The sequence below is a fragment of the Ovis canadensis genome, chromosome 7 (genome assembly GCF_042477335.2).
Source record: "Ovis canadensis isolate MfBH-ARS-UI-01 breed Bighorn chromosome 7, ARS-UI_OviCan_v2, whole genome shotgun sequence".
Taxonomy (NCBI): domain Eukaryota; kingdom Metazoa; phylum Chordata; class Mammalia; order Artiodactyla; family Bovidae; genus Ovis; species Ovis canadensis.
This window is the reverse complement of record NC_091251.1, coordinates 55,180,777-55,201,157: the sequence shown is the minus strand read 5'-3', so window position 1 is coordinate 55,201,157 and position 20,381 is coordinate 55,180,777. Positions and strand designations below refer to the sequence as shown.

Below are 20,381 nucleotides of genomic sequence, written 5' to 3'. Positions count from 1 at the left end.
CTTTCATTTTCACTTATCAAAGCAAGTTCCTTAACCTCTCTGAGACTGTGTTCTCATCTGAAACAGGGAGATCATACCATCAGGGTTTTTGAAGAGTAAATGAAAAAATGTCAAGAACTTGATACATAGTAGTTGCTCCCTAAATACTAATTCCCTTCTTCTCTTCCTTTTAAGCTTTAGATCACAATCTTATTCTGAAATGGGATGATGTGGTCAGAAGCATTGATCTCTCTTCAGTTGGTGTTTTCAGTCTCCCATCTTTAGTTGATAAGGCCGCTACAACATGAAGTTCTTGTTCTGGATCAAAGTGTAAGGTCAGTGACAATTTAGGGTTGGTGGGATATGTGAAAATCTTTCTTTAGCTTTCCCAAATGAATGATATCTTGCCTGGATCATTCTTTTCCATAAAAAGAATTGCAGATGTTGTTTCATTTCCTTGGGGAGTTCATGGTCTTAATTGTGGCTACATCTGAAATCATTATTTGAAAGTTATCTGGACTTTCTTTCCAAATGTTTTAAAATTTATTTTTCGCTGAAGATTGAAGATATGAATAGTAAATGTCTTGATATCTTTCTCAGGGTATTCATTTTCACTTATAGGCCAAATCAATTCTGAAAATACTTTTACCTTAAATTATTGATTCTTCAAAATGTATTTCTTTTATTGGGTCAAGTATTTACTTATTATTTTTAAGTTGAAATACTATGCTCAATTTTCTAGAAATGAGTTATTTTGATTCATCACTGTCTATGCACATTTATTTAAGCAACCTAATTTTGGAATTCATTTAGTAGTTAATAAGCATACCTCCCTAATTAACTATTGATATTTAGCAGTTATCAATGTATTCTTTACTACTCTTAGACATGTCCTTATTTGTAGTATTGCAATTTCACTACATGGCCTTTGCGTCACAGCTTTATATCTTCTTTCTTATCATGTAGGGCATAGTTGAATCATTTTTGAACTCTGAGACTTTGTTGTCCTGAATCAGACAATTTTAAAGTTTATTGTTTGTTTGTAATTTTGTTCCTTGTGATTGTAAAGTTATAAATGAGTTATTTTTTTTTAATTAGTTATTTTGAAAACTCTTATTTGTTTTCTGAATACGGAGGTTGTACTATTGAAAATTTTTTGTGTGTGACATTTTCATTGGCATTTTAATGGGTTTAATATGAAGAAGCCTGTCTACACTGCCACTTAGGCTACTGTTTTCCAAGAAGTAAAAATATTTTTACTTGTAAACTCTAGCCTTTAAAAGTAAATACAGGAGTACTGTAGATGTTTTTTAAACTGATGATAAGTTATTATCCGATAAGTAATTTTCCTCATCTACTTCATATAAGTGAGGTTTTATTTTCAAATGAACCTCTATACAAACAGATAAAAGTATGCTTCAAAGAAAACAGAAATGTAACTACAGTCATTAGTTTCCTCTAAGACCCACCTTTAAATAAGTCATGGCCAATCTAGCACTGGGAGAAGAAACGAACGTGCCTAATCACACAAAGTTCAGAGCACAGCCTCTGTCTGCCCCGTGGCAGCAAAGTGGGAATGAGGTCAAGCGGCACAAAGCTCTTCTTTAACAGTCTTTAAGTCAGCTTACCACATCCATCCCTGGAGACTCCTCTGTACTTTAGCCTGAGAATAAGTTTTAGCCTTAAGAGTAGAAAAGTTATTTATATTTATATCTTATATCTAACCATTTAACCAAATTTCCAATTCCAAAAGAAATAAAAACTCTTACATACTGAGGAACACATTTTTGAAGAAAGTTCAGTATTTATTTGAAAACGATTTGACAGTATTTTTAGAAGATATAAAATAAGACTTGAACAGAGAGACATGATTCCTGGATGGAAAAAACTGAATATAAAAAAGTTAATCCTTTCCAAATTAATATATAATTTTAAGTCTATCTTAAGCAGAATCTCCAATGACATTTTATATTGAAACAAAATCAGTTTAACCCTTATATGGGAAAAAATGCCAAATAATACCAAGAAATATTTTAAAAGAAGAGTAAAATAGGACTCAGTTGCTTTTCTATATATTAAAGCCTAAAATATAACTATCATAATCAAGATAGTATCATATTGATACAGGAATAGAAACAGACCCAGGAAATATAATACAAGGTACAGAAATTGATAGATGTATATGTGAAACAATATAGGGCTAAAGTTGCATTTGACTTCATAAATAAAATACATGGTATCGTCAGACTGGCTATACATTTGAAAGATCATAAAGTTATACTCATATATCATACCGTGTACAAAATATATTTCAGATGGATTTAATATATATATAAATAAATAAATACAAGCATTAGAAGAAGAATTAGAAGGATACTGGCTTAGATAGAAGAAGCCTTCGGAAGACAGAAACCATAAAGAAAAAGACAGATATATGTGACTAAATATTAAAAAAATTTTGGAAAGCAAAATATAATGCAAACAAAATCAAAGACAAATAATATACTGGGAAATAAACAACTGTGTCATACAGAACAAACAAAACATTACTATCATTAATAAACTAAGAGTTCCCAACAAACTGAGGAGTCAAATCATCTTAAAGAGGCATGAGCAAAGGATATGAAATAACAATTCACAGAAGAATGCGAAAGAAAAATAAAACGTGAAAACAGGCTCAACTCACCAAAATTCATGGGAATATAAATGAAAATAGGATACCAGTTTTCACCCAGAAGAGTAATAATACTCAGTGATGACTAAATACAGAAAACAAGCATTCTGACACTTGCTAATGGAAACCTGCACTGTTACAACTTTTGGGGAAAGGAATCTGGCAATATACTTTTAAACTGGAGATACATGTGTCCTTTGACTCTGCCCCCTGTTGCTCCCCTGTCTTGGGAATCAACCAGGGTGAAGAACCACAAGCCACCCAAGGGAGACGTTAATTTTTCTCCACAGAGACGGAGGAGTGAACATGGTGCAATCACTAACGTGAGTGAGGGCCATGCCTATGAGCTGGATGAACGTCTGTGACATTTACCATGAAAACACAGCCGCATGGTAACGCTTACATTTGAAAGATCCTCAAACATGTGCATGTGTGATTGAACCGTATGAAATTGCTGATATTCAACTCTTTTTGATCTAATAAAATGGCAATCTAAGTCACAATCTAACATAAGTCTATTACATGTTTATGAATATGAAAAAAATGTGGAATGATATACCCTATCATTAACACTGGTAGCCTGCTGGGGGGAGGGTAAAAGAGGAAAGGAGAAATTAGCTTCCTCATACATCTTTGCACTGTTTTACTTGTTGAAATTTTTGCATATCAAAAATATCTAATAAAGAAAAAACAGGAAAGGAACAAGACTCTCAGGCTGGCTATCACTTGGAAATATATCTATTGGCAGAATCTAGTGATGGTCCATTTAATTTTATCAAATGTAGTGAACAAACACATTTATTTTCTTGTCTCTTTCAATAAGATGATGCAAAATAAAAACCCAACCAAATATTTGTTAACCAAAACAAATTTCAGAATTTGCAATAAGACTAATAAAAACAAAAATTCAGAGAACATTAAGTGTTGACAAGTGGAGCAAAAGTCACATTTTTACACTGCTAATGAAGAGTGAATCGGTGTAATCACTTTCAAATGACTTGGCATTACCTAATAAATTTGAGCATTGCATATTTTATGACCTAGCAACTGAATTCCAAAGTATACGTCCTAGAAAAACTGGATGAGGACTAAGACCCATGTACAGAGTGTACTGTGCAGCATTTTCGTGAGAGCAAAAAACTGGACAGAGGATGAGATGGCTGGATGGCATCACTGACTCGATGGACTTGAGTCTGAGTGAACTCCGGGAGTTGGTGATGGACAGGGAGGCCTGGTGTGCTGCGATTCATGGGGTCGCAAAGAGTCGGACACGACTGAACTAAACTAAAAAACTGGAAGCAACCCAAATGTCCCAAATGGGTTTAACAGAAAAAGTATGGGATATTTCATACACAGAAAGAAATACTGATGTACTAATTAATACTAGATAGTAGGGAAAACGAGTGAACTTCAGCTGCATATACCTACCTGCTGCTGCTGCTGCTGCTAAGTCGCTTCAGTCATGTCCGACTCTGTGGGACCCCAGAGACGGCAGCCCACCAGGCTCCCCTGTCCCTGGGATTCTCCAGGCAAGAACACTGGAGTGGGTTGCCATTTCCTTCTCCAATGCATGAAAGTGAAAAGTGAAAGTGAAGTCGCTCAGTCGTGTCCAACTCCTAGTGACCCCATGGACTGCAGCCTACCAGGCTCCTCCATCCATGGGATTTTCCAGGCAAGAGTACTGGAGTGGGTTGCCATTGCCTTCTCTGATATATTTACCTAGTTAATCTCAAAATGTAATGTTGGGTAAAAATCTAAGCCAGAGAAAAAGTATGATTCCATTTCAAAAAGAGGTGACACTAAACAATTTAAGAAAAAGCAGGGGAATGACAGGTAAAAGAAAAATAATCCAGATTATGGCTTTCCAGGAAGAAGGAGAAAGGAGGGGCTGGAAGGAGCAAACGGGAGTCTTTAAAGATAGGGAGAAAAGTCAGGAAACATATGCATGTTTCACCAGTAGTCTTTAAGGTGTACATGTGTATACATCCATATATTTTCAGGATGTGTGGTGTGTTTCACTCACACACACTTGTGCACACAGAATCTAGAGCTATACTTGCCCATGCCTACAAAGCCCATCCTATTACTAGAGAAGTCACTTAATCATCTTACAGGAATGCTTTGCATTGCAGATGTTTAATATATAAATGAACAGATATATTTTAGAGTAATACTCAAAAGGAACAGCCCTGGGAGTCATGTTCTTCCAGAGTCAGGGTAAAGTGGAAATTTCTCTTACACAATTTTTGCAGTGCACCAGAAACTGGTGAGACTGTATCAGAAAATCCAAGATAAACACACACACTGACATAAAATTTTTCAAATCACCTTGGGAAAACTTTGTTAAATCACAGCAAAAAGCAAAGGGAACATTTCTGGGCAAGAGTTACATGGGTTTTACTTTCACCCTGGGGTAATCCTTTGATTTACTTTCTAATTTAAATTACATGACACCAAAACTCAAGTTTCGGCTAGTAAGATTTTCAAAAGCAGGGGGAAAACATGCCATTTCTCGACTACAAATCTTGAGGACCCAGGAAACACTGATTTATTGGGAACAGACCAGATGAAGCTCTATTTCCAGATATTACAATGTTGGTCCTGATTCACAGCAGTGGAGCAGCTAAAAGCCTTCTATATAAGGTGGTGTTTTACCAGGTGAAGGAAGACAATTAGAAAGGGAGGAAGTCTGTCCTTACTCCCATCCTCCACAGCTGCTGGAAACCAAAGCTGTTCCTCTAATTGAATCACTGCTAATTCTATGCTACTGGCTTCTTTCCTTTCCCAAGGATTATTTTGAATATTTGGACGTCTACTTTGTCACTCTGTTCTGTCTATTGCTGTTAGGAGTTTGGTAAATAATCTGATTTACCTAAGATGTTTTACCGACAGGATATCCTGTATCTGGTTAACTAAGGCTAGAGGAAAGAGTGGTTAGACAATCTGAAAGCATGTTATTTTTAAAAGGAAAGGAAAAGACAAAAAAGTCAAAGTGGCTCCAGGCCCTTCACCATCTCAAGTAAACCAAAACAGTATGATACTGAACTACCTCCCCAAACATGACTTATTAACAGATGCGACATTTTTACTTCCTCATGCTAGAAAGTTCCACTTCATGCTCATGACCTGGAAATACAGGTGCAGCACGATCAATGAGGTAAGCAGCTCTAAGTTTTCTCTTCAGCAAGTGAAAAATGGGAAATTAAATTAATTGCTGCGCCTGAATACATTTCCTTCAGCAAAGTTGCACAGATTGCTTTTTTAAAAAATCAGCTTTTTGGAAATACAATGCACATAAAAATTTACCCTTTTAAAGTATACAAAATTCAGTGATTTGAGAAAATTTTAAAATTGTACATCCATCACTACCATCAAATTTCAGAACATTTTCTTCACCCAAAAAACAAAGTCCATAGTTTTTAAACAGTCAATCCCCATTTCCCCTCCCCCACCCCAGGTCCTGCAACCATGAATCTACTTTCTGTATCTATAGGATTTTCCTGTTCTGGACATTTCGATAAACGGAACCATAGATTACATAGCCTGTTGTGCCTGGTTTCTTTCACTTAGCATAATCATTTCAAGGTTCATCCATATTGTAGTATAAATCAGTACTTCCTTTTTATGGCAAATAATATTCCATTGTATAGATATACCATAATTTTATCCATTCATCAGTTGATGGGCATTTGCGTTGCTAATTTATGATAAAGAGCAAAAAGAAAGTCTAGAAAGCAGAAGGAACTAGCCTTCAGCTCAGAACTAAACCTAAGCCTGGGGTTAATAGACAACTACTGTGATACTTGCTTTTACACTCCACTCCCATAAATCATGTTACTCCTAGATTATGTTAGTAGAAATGTCAGCAGTCTTAACATGGGATATAAAATTTTTTCTTATACTATTATTGAGGGAAGAAGAAGGAAAATAGAATTAAAATATAATTGAGTAAACTCCTTTGATAGGTGAGCAGATAAATTGTGGCATACCAATACTCTAGAATATTACTCAGTAATAAAAGGAATAAAATATTGATACATACAGCATGGATGCATCTCCATGTAATTATGTTAGCAAAAGAGGCCAGGCAAAAGTAAATATAATATATATCTACATTTACATAAAACTCTGGAAAATGCAAACTCTTCTAGAGTGACAGAAAGCAGATCATTAGTTGCCTGAAGACGGGGAAGGGAAAGAAGAGATTGTTACTGAGCATGAAGAAACTTTTTTTTTTTTTAAGAAACTTTTACATGGATTTGTTCACTGCTTTGATGGTGGCTATACTTCCATGGATGTATGCAGTCAATATTCTTCAACTTTAAATATGTATCATTCATCATATGTCCATTATATTGCATGTCAATTATGTTTCAACAGAGCTGTTAAGAAACACTATTTTTTAAAAAGAGAGTATACCATTCCCACCACCCCCAAAAAAGTAGGCTTCCCCAGTGGCTCAGTGGTAAAGAACCTGCCTGCAGTGGAGAAGACACAGGAGACACGAGTTTGATCCCTAGGTTGGGAAGATCCCCTGGAGGAGGGCATGGAAACCCACTCCAGTATTCTTGCCTGGAGAGTCCCATGCACTGAGGAGACTAGCAGGTTACAGTCCAAAAGTTCGGAAAAAATTGGACGCAATTGAAGCAACTAAGCACAAACCAAAAAAAGTGAGCATATGGAAAACGCTACTTTTAGTTTGCAGATATGGTTTCAATTAATTCTGTAACAAGTTAAATTACTCTCATTTTACACACAAGGAAATTTGAGAATGTGAAAGCACAGAAGTTTTCCAAGATGGTCAGTCAGTACCAGGCTGAGATCTCAAAATCCATGCCCTTTCATTACACCACACTGCCTTTCACTGTTTCTATTATAGACCCAACTCTGTTCTGGGATCCTTGGTCCAGGCATTTCCCAAGTCAGGGAGTTTCTGGTCCACAGAACTGTATGCTTTAGGGTAGTACTCCAAATTTGTTTTTTGATGATTTGTTTTTTTTTTTTTGCCCATCATTTTATGCTGCCACAAATACCTTTCCAATTATGGAGATTTATCCAATTCAATTGATTTACTCATTCTCAGTGGATCAGAATGGTTAATCTGGATTAGATCAAAGCAAGTAATCCTGGTCCCTAGGTCAAAGGAGTGAAAATAATTCATCTGAGATTAAAAGCAAGCTGGACAAAAACAAAAACTGCCTACTCAACCCACCAGAGGTGGATGCTGTACTTCTCTGGGACAGAAGTCACCCCTTTGATTATGAGAGGCCCAAGAATGTGGACTATTCAGAGTTGCTCTGAGGCGTCTACTTACTTTTCACCACCCCTTCCTCTAAACTTGAACTTTGAGTTGAGGATCCCATCCTATGTCTGAGCAGGACAAGAACGAAGGTGGTTTCATCACCTCTTTACCTCCTCCTGATCATGTTTTTACCACACAAACAACGGAAGTCTCTCCAAATGCTACCAATCGCATCTGGGTTCATTTGAACATGGACTAGGAAACTAATTAAATACAATTAATGAAAAAGTGAAAGCTGGTTAAAACAATTTTTTGATAAGACAGCTTAGATTTGGGGGAGAAGAGGGTGTTCTTTCTTTCATGGAAGACCTTCACAATGACGATTAACTGTAGCAAATATCTTCTACTTGCCTCTCCAAACCCATTCTCCATTCCATCGTACCTGGCTCTACACTCTAAGAGACTAAACTGTGGACTCCACAGCCAGCTTCCTTGTTCATTGTCTTCCAGTTGACTTTAGTCAATAGTGAGCACAAGCAGATAGGAGGAGAGAAGAGAATTATTTCAGGGCATTTGTTTCCCAGCACCACTGCTGGCAAGATCATTATAATTGGGCCACATCCCTTTCTCAGAGGCCGCAGTTCCAGGCAGGAGGGTCCTCTCCTCCTAGCCCTCATCCCCTCTAGGTCTAGGACGGTAAAGGAACCCTGAGAAGGTACATCCTCCCTTGTGGTTTCCCTAAACTCTGTTCATGTCCTTATAAATATTCTCTTTATTAAGCTCTCCTAAAATTAATTGACTTGAGGATGTCAATTGTTTTCAGTGCAGCTGACAGTTTCTGAGGGTTAAGACTATGCTTATTCAGGAAAAGAACTTATTCCAAGTTCTCAATTTATATGAAAACACTGACATTCATGGGGTTGAAACCAAGCCCAGACAAAAATAAATAACAGCAAGGTGAGATGTGGAGTAGGGTGGTCAAACAGCACCAATTCGCCCTTCCTGCCTTGACAATTCTGTAAGGCAAAAGAATAGATTTGTAAGAACAGTGAAGGTGGTGGATGTATTTCTCAGATTTTTAAAATATGAGAGATGTTTGACATCCAGTTTGCTATGTCATGCTTCTTTACACTTACTGATCATACTTCTATGGTACCTTCGATCTTTCTGCATATGACATTCCACTGAGATTGAGACTTTAAACCACTCTTTCTGTTTTAATGGTCAAATATAAAGAAAGATATATTTGTTACTATAAAAACTGCCTAAACAGCAAATCAAGGAAAGAGAACAGATTTCAGAGGTGCCATCTGTTTTCTCTCATTGATAAATAGTATCATATACAGTGAATAATGCTATACAGGTGAAGTGATGCCTCCTGTGACATGCATAAGATACAATCTCAAGTAGACTTTGATTAGAGTTTATATATCAAAGATATGTCTATTAAGGTAAAAGATGGATTTTGATCCTATCTAAGCCCCAAACTAACCTCCCATCCCAAGAACTGCCTCAACTATGTCATAACTAAACAGAATAACTACTTTAAGGTTAAATTTCTTTGATGATGCCAAAATACCATTTAAAATCTGTAAAGCTCTTTTAAGTGAAAAGGATAAAATGTTGAAATATGAATACGACGCTTTGTTCATTTTTGTTTGGTTTGTCTTAGTGTGTGTGTGTGTTTACCATAGATTAGGACAGGAGATAGAAAAGAGGAACTCACTGGATTAACCTGAGCCAGTGAGGAAAGACCTACCCCTGTATTTATGATGGGTATTTATTAGAACTTAAAGAGTATTTGAAAAGGGATACCAAAAGAAAATCTGGGAGTTCTGGCAGCTTTCATTTACTTCTACATAACACCAGATGGTTCTTACAAAGCTCTCAACTCTTATTTTTTAAATGAGTGTTAGCTTCATTCTTTCAGCTTTTCCCTAGCTTAATACAACATATCAATGAATAATACTATCTTATATTTGTACAGCATTTTAAAATTTACAAAGAACTTTCCTATTAATTATCTCAATTCACTTTTACAGTATTTCACAGAAAATATTAAAACCCCCATTTTACAGATGAGGAAACTAAGGCCTCAAAATAATAGGATTCTTTCAGTAGCAACTTGAATTAGGTTAGGTAAAAAAATGGGAATATATTGGTTCACTTCAACTGGATGGATGGACTCCAATTCTCACTGGGCCCTCTTTCCTTCCCTTTATCTCTCTGTCTTTCTCTCTTTTGCTTCCCCTCTATGCATCAGACTTTACTCTTTCAGGAGACTGAAGCATGCCCTTAGTGATTCTTTCTACACTGAGGCAGGAAAGGGTGGGACCTCTCCTCTCGTAACCTGAGTTGAAAAATTTCAGAGAAAGACTCTATTGACCCTTGCTGGGTTGCATGCCCACCCTTTGAACCAACTCCTCTGGCCAGTACTCCCCAAACAAGCAAAACAGACACGGCCAGTTAGGGAACTGTGAGCAGGGCATACGGGCTGCATCTTGCCCAAGGAGCAGAATCAGAATGACTTCACAACTGGATCTTCAGACTGTAAGCCTAACAGCCTCTCCTTCACTTCTGGCCTCTCACTACAGGGACCCTACAGAGTTCCTCTCTTCCTCACAGTTGCCAGTGCACTTTGGTTCAAGGCTTGGAAAAGACCTCAGATTCTTGTCCTGTTCCTGTCACTCGCCATCTGTGTTCATGGGCAAGTTACCTAACCTCTGGGAACCACAGCTTCCTTCTTTGTAAAGCAAAGTAAACAATTTCTGCATCACAGGGTCATCAAAAGGATAAAGGGCGACAACATACTCCAGATGACTTTGAAAATGATAAGGAACTGCCTTAAGGTCTATTACTTGCATTCTGTATGTAAATCTTACAGAGGCTAAAATTATACAGTAACAGTCTTCAGTCACCATTCTCCCCGCCACCAGCCCTCCGTTAGCATCACATTGCTTCTGACATTTTTACTCTTTAAGGAGCATCAAATGGTGTCTTGAAAAGATTTAGTCCCAAAGAAAAGTTTAAAAACAGATGGTTTAATGGCACTCATCGTACCTTCTCAGTACAGATTAACCAAGAGATGGAAAATTTTTGGAAGACACACAAGACCAGTATTAAGAGTGGTTATCTCCAAGGAGTGGGCTATAAGTTCGTGTTTGGAAAGAACTTCTCTTTTTTACTTATTCCTGTGTTTACTACTTAAATTTTTAAAAATCTTACACACATATTCCTTTAATAAAAAAACACTGAAAAATTACAAGGTTAGTTACTACAGAAATTGAACATAGTATATATCTAATATAGAATCTGACACTTAAGAAGCTTTCCATATTTCCTGCTTACTGATCAAACTAAGTATTTCTAGTTACCACCTATCCAGCAAAGTGAAGTCCACTTCACTAGACTAAAAGCCAGCTCTAATCTCTATGAAAGTACATTTTCCATTCATCATATTGTGAGGAATGCTCATACCCACCTGCTGAGGATATGGTTTTAAATTCTTACACCTTTACACACCAAAACTAAAAACTACCTTCTTAATGTCCAATTATAAAACAGTACATTCAGCTACCTCTCCACCCTGTTACTGCTGTTTATTAACATCAGAGGATGCTAGACTTCTAGGAACCATTCTATCTTATAGCGGAGGGTTTGTATGTTATTTCTAAGGAATTAAAGATTACATGGCAGCAGATGCCAAAACTAAAAGACAGATTTAACTAGCATTTTTAAAAAATGATGCAATAGCTACAAAGCTTGGATGCTGTGCACCAGCTAAGTGCTATACTGGTTGCCTAGTTACATCTCTGCAAAAGGTCAAAAAAGTTGTCTCTAAATCTAGAAGGAATTAAACCTTAAAGTTTTACCATTTTACCCCTATGTAGACATCCCTTAAAATAAATGCCCATTGCACTTTGATCAGCTGGCAGCACTTGGGAATATCTAAGGAGATGTTTTAATAAAAGACATTTCTATATATGAAATTTGTTACCATGCTTACATTTCATTGAAGTTGCAACATCTGGACTCTTTCTGTTTTGTCATACCCAATTGAAGACCACCACTACAGAGTATTAAAAAACTTTCCAACTTAGTTGATATAACTTGTAAAGTGGAAGTGGAAAAAGTCCAGTGTTTTAAATTGTTAAACTTCAAAAAAAAATTTTATTGCAATAGCTTTGTAAATTATAGGCCATTTATAATTAAGCAACAAAAATATGTATCTTAATAATAAACAACTAGTATCTTAACTCTTTGAATTTCCTGACTGGCTCTGCTGGCAGACACTTTTAAGTCCAAATATGTTCTCCTAGTAATGGCACAGGACAGGACAATAATTTTGGTTTATAAATCTAAAAACATGAGTGTATTAAAATGGATGAGATTTCCTCCAGAATTTGAATAGGGAGAAACAGTCTTTTTTTTTTTTTTCTTTCCTCTTGAAGTTCGGCATTTTTATTTTGAGGTAAAAATTCACAGAACATGAAATTAATCATGGACCACTTTAAAGTGTACAATTCAATGGCATTTAGTATATTTAAGAAGTTGCATATCCATCATCTCTATTTAGTTCCAAAACATTCCTATTACCCCCACAGAAACCCTGCATGCAGAGTAGTTTGGGTCATTTGGATCTCCTATTTACATTGACTCTGTAATTTCTCTTTGGAAAGGAATAAAAGAAGCTGAGTTTAATCAACAGCATAAGGATTTCATCTCCTTTCATTTCTTCTAGAGTTTGTTTGATTCACGAAACAATCCAGCTGAGATTCAAAACTGAAAAGAGGTTAGTCTTAAAAAAATGAAACCAAGATTGAGAGTCCTAGAAGGAAGGAACCCCAAAAAGGGATTCCTAAGAATATCAGAGTTAACTCACAATCTATTCAAGACCTATTCTCATTAGAAACCCAGATCTTCTACAATAGACAGTGCTCAATCTTTCTTTTTTTTTTTTTTGGAAGAAAAATAAAAATAAAGAAAGAATTCCTTGTACCTACCAGCTAGAACCATTTAGAAGATAGGAAACAAACACATTAAAAAAAAAAGATTACCAGCTCCTGAAAGTCAAATTCTATTCTGGGGAAGGTAATGAATTGCTCTTTTAAGTACACTTACAACCTCTTTGAACCAGCGGCTTAGAGAATAAAAATCTCCAAATAAATGTCAGAGAAATAAAATCAATGAGACTTTAGGGTCTTTAGTATTCCTGATTTCTCAGTCTGACTTTGCTGTGGGTGAGGACAGAGCAGGGCATTATGGAGAAGGGAGGAAAGGCTGAATAAGTGTCTTCAACAAGATGCACCCACTTACTTACACCATGGACATCATGCAGGGGTACACAGGTAACACTGGAAAAATCTAAGAGTGGGCTATGAAATCTAACACTTCATAAATGTTGGTTCTTCTAAGATGGCTTGGGGCAAACATATGTATGTGGATACAGATTTTTCAAGAGTTAGGGTTCACCTTTATACTCAACCCAAACCCTGGAGGTTATTGTCATTATTTTGTTCAATCAAAATTTCTACCTTCACAATTCATCAGCATGACAATCACTTTCTACCAGAGCTATTTTTAAACATCTTTGGGATCAACTGTCCCAGAACTCTAGTAGTTTTAGCACTAAAGATCCCAACTCCCCAGTAATCCCTCAGTCTTGGACAAAATCAGGATGGTTTGTTATTCTACAGCTAGCCCTATGTTTGACCTTCAGATCTGTATTGCTGACCTATCTAGAAGTGGATAGAGAGGGGACTCATTACAAAATTAGCTACAACATTTGAAATCTCCATCAAAAATTTCTGGCTACATCCTACTGCAGAGATGGTTTTAAAAAATAACCCAGTGATCCATTTCATTCACTAGGCAAGCAATGGTTTTATGCTTTGTGGGGATGACCTACCTAATGTATGGAAATTAAACCACACTTAGAAATTAGCTAGAATAAATACCACTACAGTAAAGTTCTAGAGGAGAGTGAAAAAGTTGGCTTAAAGTTCAACATTCAGAAAACTAAGATCATGGCACCTGGTCCCATCACTTCATGGGAAATAAATGGGGAAACAGTGGAAACAGTGTCAGACTTTATTTTGGGGGGCTCCAAAATCACTGCAGATGGTGATGGCAGCCATAAGATTAAAGGACACTTACTCCTTGGAAGGAAAGTTATGACCAACCTAGATAGCATATTCAAAAGCAGAGATATTACTTTGCCAACAAAGGTCCGTCTAGTCAAGGGTATAGTTTTTCCAGTGGTTGTGTATGGATGTGAGAGTTGGACTGTGAAGAAAGCTGAGTGCCAAAGAATTGATGCTTTTGAACTGTGGTGTTGGAGAAGACTCTTGAGAGTCCCTTGGACTGCAAGGAGGTCCAACCAGTCCATCCTAAAGGAGATCAGTCCTGGGTGTTCTTTGGAAGGACTGATACTAAAGCTGAAACTCCAATAATTTGGCCACCTCATGCGAAGAATTGACTCATTGGAAAAGACTCTGATGCTGGGAGGGATTGGGGGCCTGAGGAGAAGGGGATGACAGAGGATGAGATGGCTTGATGGCATCACCGACTCGATGGACATGAGTTTGAGTGAACTCCGGGAGTTGGTGATGGACAGGGAGGCCTGGCATGCTGCGATTCATGGGGTCGCAAGGAGTCGGACACGACTGAGTTACTGAACTGAACTGAACTGAAAGTTCTAGAATACTGTTATTTTTCTTCCAATTTCTACAGGTTAGAGCCTAATAAATATAGCATAATGTGACAGGCAGACATAACAGCATAAAATAAAAATCTCACATTTCTTTGGTGCTATTCAAAGACCTTGGAACTTGCACACTGCCAGCAAACTCTCCAGAGCTGGAGAAATGCCAAAAGCAGCACAGTCGTCAGAGGCCACACCCACAGCACCAGAAAGTCTGGCCAAGGGAGGAGCCACTGGACTTCAACCTGTCCACCTGATCCAATGCCACATACTCCAAGAAAACTAAAAGCCTTTAGTGCCCGTATCCACAAAGCAGGATTTGCAGAGTCAAGACAAGAACTCACTATTTCAAGTTGGGAACCCTAAACCTTCTCAACCCTATACAATGAAATGTAAGATAATTTGATCTCTGTTACCTGAAGCATTTCTACCTTTCTGAACAGCTCATCTTTTTTACTCTGCAGTAGGCAGAATAATGGGCTTCCCCCAGTGGCTCAGCAGTAAAAAATCTGCCTGCAATGCAGGAGGACACAGAAGATGCGGGTTCGATCCCTGGATCAGGAAGATTCCCTGGAGGAAACCATGGCAACCTATTCCAGTATTCTTGCCTGGAGAATCCCATGAACAGAGGAGCTCGGTGGGCTCCAAGTAAGATAATATTTTTGTACTATTTTAACCCACAGTCCATGGGGTAACAAAGAGTCAGACACAACTGAGCATGCATGCAGGCAGAATAACAGCCCTCAAATAGGTCCATGCCCTAATTCCTGGAACCTGTGAATATACAACCTTACATAGACAGAGGGACTTTGAAGATACGATTAAATTAAGGACCCTGAGATGGGGAGGGTATCTTGCATTACCTAGATATGCCAAATCTTATCACATGGACCCTTAAAGTCAAAGAACACTTCCTGGCTCAGTTCAGAACGGCTATGGGTGAAAGACGCATGGAGATGCAAGGCTGTTGGCTTTGAAAATGGAGGAAGGAGACTCTAGGATTCTCTCCAGAATTCTTTCTCTCCTTTCCGCCAGAAAGGAACACAGTTCTTTAGACCAGTAAGATCTCTACAGAACCTAACCTGCAGAACTGTAAGATAATATACTTGTACTATTTTAATCCACAAAGTTTGTGATAACCTGTTATAGCAGCAAACAAGAAATGAAGACATCGTTATCACTGCCGTTCAATTTGCATAACACTTTAGCAGTATTTTGTTTTAAATCTCAATATTTGACCATTTCTTACCTACTGCTTTATTTGCATCTCTATACAGACATAAAAATTAGATTTGGTACTAGAACAAATATGCTCAAAATCCCTCCAACAGTGCAAAACAATATATTTTTTTAAATGTCTGTTTAGTTTCTTTCTTTAGTTTGTTAGCAGAGATCACTTATATAAGGAGTTTCTTTGCATAACTGAAACCAGTAATTATGTATGAAGCAAAAATGCTTGTACAGAAGAGTGAAAATGACAAATAACTTCTTTAAAGGTGTGTAAAGACACAGCAGTTCTCAATGTATCCTTAGGGCACCAGATTGCTGGAAGATGCCACTGGCCTTTTGTGAGCCAAGGGCAGGATACCAAGGAATACAATGAAGAATTGCCCCATTCAACACACAGCAACTCCCACCGAGAAATCCGCTTGAATTAATTTGAAACATTTAAGTACATTTATTAGTATGAAAGAAATCAACACCAAATCAGATAAGAGAACATGAAGTACTTGTTTTAAAAGTCTTCATTATTAATAGTATTTGGTAGAAAGTAGGGATGGCTCAGCCCTCACCTGAAAGATATTAAATACTTCAAACAAAATCTCATTATGGGGTAACAAAAGCTATGCATGGTCTTAAAAGCACAAAACACACGTAGACCTTCCTTCTAATAATCTCTAGACCAGAAATTCTCAATCCTGACTATATATTATAATCACCCGGGAGCTCTTAAAAACTACAGATATTCAGATTCTGATTCAACTGGTCAGTACTTTTAAACACATCCCTGAAGATTCCGATGTGCACCCAGGACTGAGAACCACTGTTCTGTACCATCCACAAGCAGTCTACTGGACACACCCATCTGGATGTGGCCACTCCACAGATTTGAATCTGTTCTTCTTGTAGCCCAGTTATCACCACCACTGAATCTCCCAAAAGAGAAACTTGGCAGTTTTTCTAGATGTCCTCCATTCCTTCATCTCTATTCAGCAATTCTTAACATATCCAGCCCATCATTCCCAACCCAAGATATATACTGGTCTCCCTTGCATGAGGCTTCTCTCTAATTCTTCTCCTAAGAAGGTTCTGACAGTAGTATATACTAAATATTGGCTAAATGAGTAAATGGATGAATGGCTACCTTCAGTAAACTAAGGGTAAAAGTAGGTTTTATTTTTTATTTGCATTTTGCTGTAGCCAGTAATAGTTATGTAAATAAACAATCAAAAATCTAACAGCCATATTTAAGCCATTGCCATATGATCCAATGGGGAAAGAAGAGAAGTAGGTAGGGGTACAAAGAAACAATACTGGTCATGAGTCAATAACTACGAAAACTGAGTGACATGGATATAGAAGTTCATTATGCTATCCTCTCTATTTGGGTATATGCCTGAAATTTATCCTAAGGAAGTTAAATTTTAAAATAGGGGGGAAAGTCCACATCAGGATGATGAAAGGTGGAACTATGTCTTGGCTGGAGAGGGTGAATACATTATCACCTGCCTCAGCAATATGGAGACCTTAGGGCTTCCCTTGTGGCTCCGCTGGTAAAGAATCTGCCTGCAAAGTGGGAGACTTGGGTTCAACCCCTGGGTTGGGAAGATCCCCTGGAGAAAGGAAAGGCTACCCACTCCAGGACTCTGGCCTCGAGAATTCCATGGATGTATCCATGGTGCTTCAAAGAGACGGACACAACTGAGTAACTTTCACTTTTTTCAAGTTTATAGCTAGATTCAAATGACTTTCATCAGTTTCAAAAGCCAAGTCAGTTTCTTCAAGAAGAAACCACACCAGTATTAAACAGACCTTTTATTGTTACTGTTGTTGCTGCTGGAAAAGCCCTTATAACATCAAAACCAGTTAAGAACAGGGTTTTCCCTACCCTTCTCCAGTCTAATTTACTCTGACATCTGTCTTTCACTATCCTCAATAGGTGCTACCAGTTAATCATGTTTGGTGCCATAGGGATACATTTTGTTAAGGCAGTCATCTCAAAGGGTCTCCAAATTCAGGTTTTTAGAAAAAAGTAGGGGGCAAAGTGGGGAGGAGGGCAGAGGGAGTTCTGGTGAGAAATCTGATCTTTAACAATCATTAAGGAGAGTCTTTTCTTTCCCCTTTAAATCCCCTTCAGCAATCAACATTGCTAAAGACTATAAATGTTTCTTCTTGATCAACATTTCATGTTAAATGCTTTCACCTATAGGCTTACTGAAGATGTTTTTTTCATTTTAAAGTTCTGGTTAGATTTAAGATCATAGAAGAAAATATTTCAGAATTCTTACCTCTTCACTTCCCAAAGCCTGAGGCTCACTGGCTGTTGAGAAAACAGAGAGGAAAGTGTTTCATTAAAAAAAGGAGAGACAACATGATACATAAAAGCTGAACAAGCAAATTAATGTTTCTGTAAATAGGGTTTGGTGGTGATGGCTAAATAGTTTGAAGGGCAGGGGGGTTCACAGGTTTACATTTCTGAGCCAAGAAACATTTGTTAACTCTTTTTCTTTGAAGAAACAGATTTGTGAAAATATGAGTTCCTTTCTTTGTGAACATCCCCAGCCTACAAGAAAACACGAAAGTCAGCCTGGGGAACCTAGGGCAAGCAGAGTTCTTGGTGAGAGGCTGTGTACAGGTGAGATGAAACAAACTTTCCTCCTAACTCGATTAGCTCCCAGCAGGACCAACATGCAGATATGCTCTTTTGCCAGGTACTAGGGACAGAGGTGGGGCTCCATTTGTGTGCATCTATTGGAGAAGGAAATGGCAACCTGGCAACCCACTCCAGTGCTCTTGCCTGGAGAATCCCAGGGACGGGGGAGCCTGGTGGGCTGCCGTCTATGGGGTCGCACAGAGTCAGACACGACTGAAGTGACTTAGCAGCAGCTGCTAAGAGGGTAGACTGAATAAGTTTATGGTTAAAAACATCTTTAGCATCCAAAGCAAAAGGCTATTTAGAAGTAGAAACACGGACTTCCCTAGTGGTCCAGTGATTAAGAATCTGCCTTCTAACACAGGGAACGCCGGTATGATTCCTGGTCCAGGAAGATCCCACATGCTGCATAGCAATTAAGCCTGTGAGCCACAACTATTGAGCCTGTGCTCTAGAGACCCAGAACCACACTACTGAGCCCACACGCCTAGAGCCTGTGCTCCACAACAAGAGAAGCCACCGCGGTGAGAAGCCCACTCAGGGCAACTAGAGAAAGCCCATGCACAGCAATGAAGACCCAGCACAGCCAAAATAATAATAAATAAAGAGGTAGAAATACCTATACCCCTAGCCACTAATGACCTTTGAAGATGTTCAGCAGAGCTGGCCTAATTTTGCCGAGTGCGAGTTCAATTCATATCAGAGAAAGTTCCTATGTAGAGGAGCTTCTTTACTGCTGAAAAGATATCGAGCAATCAGCTCAAAGGGAACTACCTAAGCCTCAAGGAATGCTCTATCATTCCTAATTTGTTATGTCTCAGAATTCGGAGGTATTTGGCATCTAGAGTATTATGACTGAGGGTGGAAATCACTTTCACGTTGGGTCCCAAGACCAAATGAACATCAGTGTCTCTAGAGACTGCCCACTGTTTGAGACTGACATGTGTGCTAAAATCTCAGCTCAAGTGCTCATATTCCCAGATGACTATAAGGGACCATATGTTTTTAAATGAGCCAATGTTATTAGAAAACTATTATTTCATGATTAATGACATCAAAGGAAACAAAAACAAGCCAAGGGCAAAAAACAACCTATTTTCAGAGAATAAACCCTAGGGACAACAATGATTGGTGGGACTTGCAAAATCAGCCTTGAAGGGAGCTCTTAGTGTAGCACTCTCATAAGCTATTGTAAAGTGAAAGTCACTCAGTCGTGTCCGACTCTTTGTGACCCCATGGACGATACAGTCCATGGAATTTTCTAGGCCAAAATACTGGAGTGGGTAGCCCTTCCCCCTCCAGGGGATCTTCCCGCATTGCAGGCAGATTCTTTACCAGCTGAGCTACAAGGGAAGCCCATTGTGCCAGATTCTTTACCAGCTGAGCCACAGGGAAGCCTACACATTATTGGGGGAGCATAAACTGGCACAATCTCTCTGGAAAGTAGTTGGGCACTATATTAAAATCTCAGATATGTTCTCAGCCATTGTCTTAGTGAGGTCACTCCTTAATGTGATCCCCCAAATGCTAAATATACACAAATAATTATTATCAAGGCATTAGAAATAGCTTAAATATTAATAATAAAAGCTATTAAGTAAAACAAAAAAACTACACACAGTGGAACTTGGAAAGGATAAATACAAAAGATTTAAATGCTAAGGAAAATACACATGAAATAAACTTATGTGAAAAGAATACAAAATTATATATATAGTATAAACTCAGCTAATTTTCTAATATTTATATTATATATACATTTTCTAATATTTTCTTTAATATTTTTCATATATAATATTCTCCTAGTATAACATATACAATATTTCCTAGTAAATATTATATGTAACATCTTTCTGATACATATTTTTCTAGAAAAAGATTGGAAGGATCACATCAAAATGTTAACAGT

General features: G+C 37.8%; 1 protein-coding gene across 5 annotated transcripts in view; it reads right to left on the bottom strand.

Annotated features, from left to right (window-relative positions):
* The window catches only part of GNG2 (G protein subunit gamma 2), a 129,700-nt gene that overhangs the window by 92,907 nt on the left and 16,412 nt on the right, over positions 1-20,381 (bottom strand). For 4 of the 5 annotated variants that reach the window (XM_069596172.1, XM_069596173.1, XM_069596174.1 and 1 more), the window contains one exon: positions 18,108-18,139. The exons of the other annotated variant lie outside the window; for it this stretch is intronic. The gene's annotated coding sequence lies outside the window, so the exon portion shown is untranslated. The remainder of the gene's footprint in view (positions 1-18,107; positions 18,140-20,381) is intronic. 5 annotated transcript variants of the gene reach the window in all.